We start from the raw sequence: 9,802 nt of genomic DNA, 5'->3' as shown, positions 1-9,802 counted from the left end.
TATCCATTTTATGTTGCTGTTTAACAAATTTAACAGCTTAAAGTCACTCCTGTTTGTTATCTTACAGTTGTGTAGGTCAGAAGGCTAGGAAAGCTTGTCTGAGTTCCCTGGCTGGGGTCTCACAGGCTGCAATCAATTTGTGACTGGTTCTTGTCTGGAGTCTCCAAGGGAAGAACCTGCATCCAGGCTCATTCAGTTGGTAGAATTCAGATCCTTTCAGTCCTAAGACTGAAGTTCTTTATACCTTGCTGGTTCTCATCAGCCACTCTGAGCTTCTAAAAGCCATTCACATTTCTTGATGCTATGGCCTCCTCCCTTTTCAAGCTAGCAATGGTGCATTGAACCCTCATTCTTGGAATCTGACTTCCTTTTCTGCTATAAGCCAAACAAAACTGCTTTTAAAGGGTGTATATTAGTTTTACCATAATAATTTTCCTTTGTATTAAAGTCAACTGATTACAACCTTAATTATATCTGCAAATCCCTTTTTCTGGGTAATGTAACATCACAGATGCAGTGTCTCTTATTCACAGTCTGAGGAATTAGAGTGGGGCATTTTGGAGAGCCATTCTAGGAGTCTGCCTGCTGCTGCTGCTAAGTTGCTTCAGTCGTGTCCAACTCTGTGGGACCCCATAGACAGCAGCCCACCAGGCTCCCCCGTCCCTGGGATTCTCCAGGCAAGAACACTGGAGTGGGTTGCCATTTCCTTATCCAATGCGTCAAAGTGAAGTCACTCAGTAATGTCCGACTCTTAGCGACCCCATGGACTGCAGCGCATCAGGCTCCTCTATCCATGGGATTTTCCAGGCAAGAGTACTGCCTACCACAGTTTAAATGCAAGCCTCCTGGCTCTGGCACAGTTAGATCAACCCTCCCAGCAGGGTTGTGGATAGGCTTGTGTGTTCAGTATGTTGACTGTCGGGTTGTGCACTAGAGCATTTTGAGCATTTACCATGGATCAGATACTGTTTAGTTGTTGAGGATATTACAAAACCTACTTTTGTGAAGATTATATTATAGTCTTTCAACAAGAAAAAAGTTTCCTAGTGCCAGCAATGAAAAGGATTTTCTATAGGACTTGCCTGTTATTGAATGGTACATGACAGAAAAAGTGAAAGTCACTCAGTTGTGTCTGACTCTTTGCAACCCCATGGACTGGAACCCTCCAGACTCTGTCCCTGGAATTCTCCAGCCAAGAATACTGGAGTGGGTTGCCATTCCCTTCTCCAGGGGATCTTCCTGACCCAGGGATTGAACCTGGATCTCCTGCATAGATTCTTTACTGTTTGAGCTACTGAAGAACCCACATGACAGCTGATGTTTAATAATTATTAGATGTATGAGTGAACTGAGTGGATTCATGCAAGAATAAAAATAAGACACAACAAAGATGTCCCCAGGGAATTCAGAACCAGAATCCTTGGAAAAGATTCATAACAGCCTTTCCAGCATTTCACGTCTGCTCTAGCTAATCCAATTTTAGCAGGATGCTTGAATCATTCCAATATTATGAAAATGCAATTATGGTATGGATGACTTTTAGTGTAAATGAATATTAGTGTATTTAGTTTGTGATGAATGGCATTTAAAGCCTCCAGTTTTTAAGAAATGGGTGGTACATTGCTTTTGAAAGTTGATTTGTGTGCTGAAACAGTGTCTTGCATGTAACTGCTGCCTTACAACAATGTATTGATTTTGTTGCTTGAAGGATAGGTAAATGTTAGTCACTCAGTTGTGTCTGACTCTTTGTGATTGCATGGACTATAGCCCTCCAGGATCCTCTCTGCATGGAATTCTCCAGACCAGAATATTGGAGTGGGCAGCCATTCCCTTCTCCAGGGGATCTTCCTGACCCAGGGATCAAACCTGGGTCTCCTGCACTTAAGGCAGATTGTTTACTGTCTGAGCCACCAAGGAAGACCCTGAAGGATAGGTAAGATTTAGCCAGAAAGAGAAAAAACAGAAGGTACAAAAGTTCAGAGAAGAGTTTGGCCCTTTCACTGCAAAATGGAAGATAACCATAGAGGAAATACCGATGATAATCCATTTGAAATTCTTTTAACAAGTATTTGAGTACCTTCCACATCCAAATTCTAGGTACGATTAGTCACTGCTAATAGTGCTAATCAGTTTCACTGCTAATCAGTGAACAAAACAGATTAAAAAATGTTTTGCTCTCAAAGAGCTTTCTTTCTCAAAGGAACAGTAACAGACTTTATTTTCTTGGGCTCCAAAATCGCTGCAGATGGTGACTGCAGCCATGAAATTAAAAACTCTCTTTGGAAGAAAAGCTATGGCAAGCCTAGACAGTATATTAAAAAGCAGAGACATTGCTTTGCTGACAAAGGTCTGTCTAGTCAAAGCTATGGTTTTTCCCATAGTCATGTATAGATGTGAGAGTTGGACCATAAAAACAGCTGGGCACCAAAGAACTGATGCTTTTGAACTGTGGTGATGGAGAAGACTCTTTAGAGTCCCTTGGACAGCAAGGAGATCAAACCAGTCAATCCTAAAGGAAATGAGTCCTGAATATTCATTGAAAGGACTGATGAGGAAGCTGAAGCCCCAATACTTCGGCTGCCTGATGCAAAGAGCTCAGAAAAGACCCTGATGCTGGGAAAGATTGAAGGCAGGAGGAGAAGAGGACAGAGGACGAGATGGTTGGATGGCACCACCAAGACAATGGACATGAGTTTGAGCAAGCTCCAGGAGATTGTGAAGGACAGGGAAGCCTGGTATGCTGCAGTTCATGGGGCCACAAAGAGTCAGACACAACTGAGTGACTGAACAACAGCAACAAAGCTTACATGTAGTAAGGGGAGACAAACAATAGAAAACAATTACATAGTGTGCTAAGGGGTGACAGAAGAAGGCAATGGCACCCCACTCCAGTACTCTTGCCTGGAAAATCCCATGGACGGAGGAGCCTGGTGGGCTGCTGTCTATGGGGTCGCACAGAGTCGGACATGACTGAGCGACTTCACTTTCTCTTTTCACTTTCATGCATTGGAGAAGGAAATGGCAACCCACTCCAGTGTTCTTGCCTGGAGAATCCCAGGGACAGGGGAGCCTGGTGGGCTGCCGTCTATGGGGTCACACAGAGTCGGACACGACTGAAGCGACTTAGCAGCAAGAGGTGATAAAGTTCCACTCCCTCCCCACCAAAAAGCAAGAAATCAGAAATGGAGATTGCAAATGACTGTTTAGCTAAGAGAATATTATAATGCTGTTGATCTTTGAAAAGTCAATTGATTTAGAGAATGAAATGTATCAAATAAGTATAGTAATAAAAAGGAAGTTTTAGGGAATTCCTTGGCGGACCAGTGGTTAAGACTCTGAGCTTCCACCACAGGGGATGCAGGTTCCATCCCTGGTCAGGGAACTACATCCCACATGTGGTGGTGCAGCGTGGTTAAAAAAAAAAAAAAGTTTTCTAATAAGTAAGTCTCTTTTCAAGTTATGCTCCAAAGATACTAGTTTGGGAAACAGAGCGATAATACACCTAGTGCTGCTGCAGTGGACTCTGCTTCCGTGCCACACTACCTAAGTAAGACCATCCAGGAATAACTTGTAAACTGGGAGATTAGTCAAAGATGTGGTCTCATTTCAAATTAAGAAAAAAGAATATTCTGCCTAGAGATGGGTGATCTAATTAAATACATTAGAGATCATTTAGGTTACTCATGATTTCGTGTGCACTTAGCCTTCTAGATAAGCCTTGATAGTTTCTTTAAAAAAAAAATAAGCTTATTTAGTTGAGTATAAACACTGAAGAGTAAAAAAAACCAAAAGGGTCTAAAGTGATCTCTCCTAATAGTGACAGCATTTCCAGAAAAAGCCTAGTTTACCCACAGCATTATGGTGGGGAGGAAAGTCAAAATGTTAATAAGAGGTTTGAACTCAGCTAGCTCCCAGCTCCTGAGTGCAGTGACTAGTTGAGGGCATCCCTGGGTTGAAGTCCGACCTCATTGAAATATTCCACCGTGCAAATACACTTCTCTCTTTGCTCAGTTGTTCAACCTACATTAAGTTTCTCTCTCTTTCCCTAATCGATTGTTCTTTACCTTTCTGAGGACAAAGTGTTCCTGTCTGCCTATCCATCCATCCATCTCCTCGTCTATATACTTGTCATGTGGATCAGATACCATATCAGAGCCCTTTCTAGGGAGGACTCTGGCTCATAGCTCCCACTTACAGAGCACTCCTTGGTAGCCCACTTTATACCATGCTGATTGGACCAGGGCTGAGCGATTGACCCAAGAACTGGCAAACCTTAAGCTAGCCAGTGTCCTGTGACAAGTCCTAGAACAAAAAGTTGATCAGGACAATCAAATTCTTCAAGGCTCTGAACTGATAAATACTGAGAAAATTATGTACTTAGCAGTGGGAGGTGAAGCTTGAAGGAGAGTGGTGATGAGGTACAACAGGGGCCAGGAAAGCCCACTGTTCTGAAAAAGCAGGGGCCCCACGTGGCTCAGTGGTAAAGAACCCATCTGTCAATGCAGGAGACACAGGAGACAGAGGTTTGATCCCTGGGTCAGGAAGATCCCCTGGAGGAGGAAATGGCAACCCACTCCAGTATTCTTGCCTGGAGATTCCCATGGACAGAGGAACCTGGTGGACTACAGTCCAAGAGTTGCAAAGAGTCGAACATGACAGCACACACACATATGAGGATGCACGCCATGAAGCAGAGAAAAGGATACAAAATAGAAGAGAGAATGTCAGTTGGAGCTGGCAGAAAGGTGGACAGAAACAGAGAAGCAGAGAGCTTGGGGAATAGCTGAGACCCATGAGTGATCGGCCCCTAGAGTAAAAACCCACCATCACAGCTTCTCAGTTCCTTAGAGCTGCCTTGGATCCTGGTTCTGGCTGTGAGATCCGTTTATATTCGGGTCCCTCTTCTCCATGAGACCGTGAGAAAATGCCTGGTTGATTGGCATTTTCTAGATTTCTCAGTAGATGCATCTTTATGATAAACCCCCACATGACATTAAAAAGTTCTTTTGAACCAAAGGAGTCTATCAAGAACATTTCCAGTCAGTCAGTGGCCAAGCAGTATCTTCTTGTTTAAATAGTCCGTTGACATTAGGATATTTTTCTTCATCCAATCAATACTTCATCAAACTGTTGTTGAGAGCACCATGGATGTGCTGGATAGCCTCTTGGGAGAAACTCCCCATGGTGTCTGAACTTCAGTTCCAGCAAGGAAAGATCAGATTAGCTTCCAGGTTGAGTTTTGGCTTTTAAATGAGAAACATGCCAGAAATTGATCAATTCACTCCCTTAAGTAAGTAAAGCAATCCTGTTTTCCAGGAAAGAACAGGGTGGGCATTGACTACAACCCTGGGTAGCCTCATGCCCTCTGAATCTTCAGTTGACCCAATACATCATTTAACCATGTCTATGGCAGAGAATTCTGGAAATGCCTGACAGATAGCTGGGGTTGAGGCCCTCACCTTTGAAGGCAAGAGTGCATTCTCTCAGTCTCTTTCTTTGGGGTTAGGGAAAATAATTCTCACCATAAAGAACAAATTCTTTAAAAAAAAAAAAAAAAAGAACAAATTCTTTCTCCCAGATTCCACTTCAAATTTGGCGGGGCAAATGTTTCAGAAATGTAATTTTTTTCCTTTGCTTGCTGTGGTATTGCTAAGAGAAGACATGTCGTTTGGGGGGAAAATCTGATCCTTTATTTGGATAAGGCCTTTAATGAAACGGCCAACCAACTTTTGAACACCCTTTCCATCAACAGTTTATCCAGTTTTAGGTCTCTTTTCCTTTTTGTTACTCTGGGAATCCCAACAATTTTGGAGGAATAAATCTACTTGCTCAAGTACCACCTCCTTAGCCTTTAAATAAGCCACTCCCTTTTCACAAAATCATCCATGTTAAAGCTGATTTTAAACTATTACAGTTGAATACTTTTAAACCAATTTGCAAATTATTATGATACATTTAAATGTGGAGAAATGTATTTTCCTTTCTTTTATATTGATCTTCATTGGAGTTTTACAATGTTGTGTTAATTTCTGTGGGACAGCAAAGTGAATCAGCTGTACATATACACATATCCCCTCTTTTATGGATTTCCTTCCAATTTAGGTCACCACAGATCATTGAGTAGAGTTCCCTGTGCTATATAGTATGTTCTCATTAGTTATCTATTTTAGTTGTTGTTGTTGTTCAGTTGCTAAGTCGTGTCCAACTCTTTGTGACCCCATGGACTGAAGCACGCCAGGCTTTCCTGCCCTTCATTATCACCCAGAGTTTGCTCAAACTCATGCCCATTGGGTTGGTGATGCCTTCCAACATCTCATCCTCTGTTGTCCCCTTCTTCTCCTGCCCTCAGTCTTTCCCAGCATCAGGTTCTTTTCTAATGAGTTATCTCTTCGCATCAGGTAGCCAAAGTATTGGAACTTCAGCTTCAATGTCAGTCCTTCCAATGAATATTCAGTACTGATTTCTTTAGGATTGACTGGTTTGATCTCCTTGCTGTCCAAGGGACTCTGAAGAGTCTTCTCCAACACCACAGTTCTAAAGCATCAATTCTTCCAGGCTCAGCCTTCTTTATGGTCCAATTCTCACATCTGTATGTGACTACTGGAAAAACCATAGCTTTGACTATATGGACCTTTGTCTGCAAAGTGATGTCTCTGCTTTTTAATATGCTGTTTAGTTTCATCATAGCTTTTTTTTTCGAGGAGCAAGCATCTTTCAATTTCATGGCTGCAGTCACTGTCCACAGTGATTTTGGAGCCCAAGAAGATAAAGTCTGTCACTGTTCCCATTGTTTCCCCCATTTGTTTGCTATAAAGTGATGTGCAGACATTACTTTGCCAACAAAGGTCCATCTAGTCCAGGCAATGGTATTTCCAGTGGTCATGTATGGATGTGAGAGTTGGACTGTGAAGAAAGCTGAGTGCTGAAGAATTGATGCTTTTGAACTGTGGTGTTGGAGAAGACTCTGGTGAGTCCCTTGGACTGCAAGGAGATCCAACCAGTCCTTTCTGAAGGAGATCAGCCCTGGGTGTTCTTTGGAAGGAATGATGCTAAAGCTGAAACTCCTGTACTTTGGCCACCTGATGCAAAGAGTTGACTCATTGGAAAAGACCCTGATGCTGGGAGGGATTGGGGGCAGGAGAAGAAGGGGATGACAGAGGATGAGATGGCTGGATGACATCACTGACTTGATGGATGTGAGTCTGAGTGAACTCCAGGAGTTGGTGATGGACAGGGAGGCCTGGCGTGCTGCGATTCATGGGGTTGCAAAGAGTCGGACACGACTGAGCGACTGAACTGAACTGAACTGATGTAACTGGATGCCGTGATCTTAGCTTTTTGAATGTTCAGTTTTAAGCCAGCTTTTTCACTCTCCTCTTTCACCTTCATCAAGAGGCTCTTTATTTGCTCTTCGCTTTCTGCCATAAGGGTGGTGTCATCTGCATATCAGAGGTTGCTGATATTTCTCCCTGCAATCTAGAAATCAGCTCTCTGGGCTGGTGGCTGCACTGGCTCCACCTCTCTTTCCCTGGCTCAGGAGCTAGCAGCCAGTTGCGACAGTGGTGGGGGCTGGGCCATGGGCTGCACACAACCGCTCACTGCCTCAGCGTGGGCAGCCCAGCCAGTCCCCAGGCGGCAGCTCACATATGGCTAAGCCCAAGCAGCCTGCCTGTGGGGCTCCTGCTCCTGCACTATCCACCAATAAAAGGGAATAAACTGTATCTATTTTATACATAGTATCAATAGTGTATACATGTGAATCCCAGTTTTCAAATTCATCCCACCCGGCTTTCCCCAAAATGTATTTTTCAACATTTCGTGAATAAAAAATTATTTTCATACTATTTTTATTTTACCTGGCTTAGACAGATTTGGATCACACTCCCCTCTGCACCTCCCCCTCCCCCACAAGACTTATGGGATCTTAGTTCCCCAACCAGGGGTGGCTTGTGTCCTTGGCAATGAAAGCACAGAGTCTTAAACACTGGACTGCCAGGGAGATCCCTGGGTCACACTTTCCATTTTCAATTCTATTAAGGCAGGTACTTCAGTTAAACCATTTTCTCTTTTCCTTTATAGCATAGAAGTATTCAACCCTAACTAACATTAGAATCACTTCAACTGTTTTCCAGAGATTCTTATTTACTTGGTCTGCAGTGGGACTCCAACGTAGATTTTTTTTTTTTAATTTATAAATTAAGTGGTTCTAATATGTAGGCAAGATTGAGAATCACTGCACATATTACTTGATCTTCTTTCCTACTTATTCCTATTTATTATTATGTTCTCTTTAACATAGAGTCTACCTAACCAGCAACATGATATATGTATCCATTTACTCCAGTTTTTTTTTTCTAATTTTATTTTATTTTTAAACTTTACATAATTGTATTAGTTTTGCCAAATATCAAAATGAATCCGCCTCCATTTACTCCAGTTTTTAATTTCTGACAGTGAAGTGCAATAATTGTCTTTGCATAGATTCTGTGCGTCCTTCATTAGACTAATTCTTACTTTTTAAAATTTTTATTTATTTATTTGGTTAGTTTTATTTTTGGCTGCACTGGGTCTTCGCTGCCGTGCAGGCTTTTCTCTACTGGTGGCGAGCAGGGGCTGCTCTCTAGTTGCAGTGCTTGGCTTTTTGTTGCAATGGCTGTCTTGTTGCAGAGCACAGGCTCTAGGCACACAGGCTTCAGTAGTTGTGGCGCATGGGCCTAATTGCTCCAAGGCGTATGGGATCTTCCCAGACGAGGGATCGGTCTGGTGTCTCCTGCATTGCAAGGAGGATTCTTACCTCTGGACCACCAGGGAAGCCCCTAGGCCAATTCTTAAACCGGTGGTATAGGCTTTCTATACCAAGATCAGGATAAAGCAAAAATAAATCTAATAAATCTGATTATGGAGTTTCAAATATCTTTGATCAGCTCTTCTGTGTATATAGCTATAGATATTTGTGTCCTTGTTTTCACTGTTCAGAAAATGATTCTTATTATTAGGCAGGTAGAATCATCTGTGGTAACCCTGTTACCTAAGAGCCCTGTGGCATTAATACTAGCCAGGCAGTGGAGATCTTTTAGTTCATTTATTGAACTAAATCTCTATGTAGTAAGAGCTGAAAGCAAAGGAATAGGACAGTTTCCTTATCCAGAAGCATTTAGAGTTGTCAGTGGTTACCAAAAAAAAAAAAATCGCTGTATTTCAAGTTCTCTCGAACCTCCTTCAGGGTCAGAAGAACTAAGCAAATGAATTCTAAGCTTGTCTTAGTGAAGTGTAGGGATTAAGAGTATTGGTCCTGGAGGCAAACAGCCTGGGATTTTATCCTTACTTTACCAACTAGCCATGAGGCTGTGGGCAAGTAACTTAACCTCTCTATGCTCAGTCTCTGTAAAGGGGAGAAAATAATAATAGTTACCTTATGAGGTTGTTATAAGAATTAAATGAATTATATGTGGAAAGTCTTTAGGGCTCTGGCATATAATAAGCACTTAATACATACTATATTATTATCTGGGGGTGGGGGATTGGCGAGTGGCACTAGCTGAGTAGTGAGCAGAGTGCAGAACACACTGGGAGACATTATTCAGGGCATCTTTATAACAAATACCCTCATCTCTTTCCCCCTCTTCCTTTTTCTTTTTTCTCCCTCTCATCTCTCTCACTTCTTCCCCTCTCTTTCCTAAACAATTCAGTCCAAAATCCATTAGATAACGCCAAGGAAGGATTACAATGAATAGTTGTATGTCAATAAAGTAGAATATATACATGAAATAGAAAAATTTCTAGAAAGACATAATACTAAAAT

This window comes from Bos mutus, chromosome 1 (assembly GCF_027580195.1).
Source record: "Bos mutus isolate GX-2022 chromosome 1, NWIPB_WYAK_1.1, whole genome shotgun sequence".
NCBI lineage: Eukaryota > Metazoa > Chordata > Mammalia > Artiodactyla > Bovidae > Bos > Bos mutus.
This window is presented reverse-complemented; position numbering follows the sequence as displayed.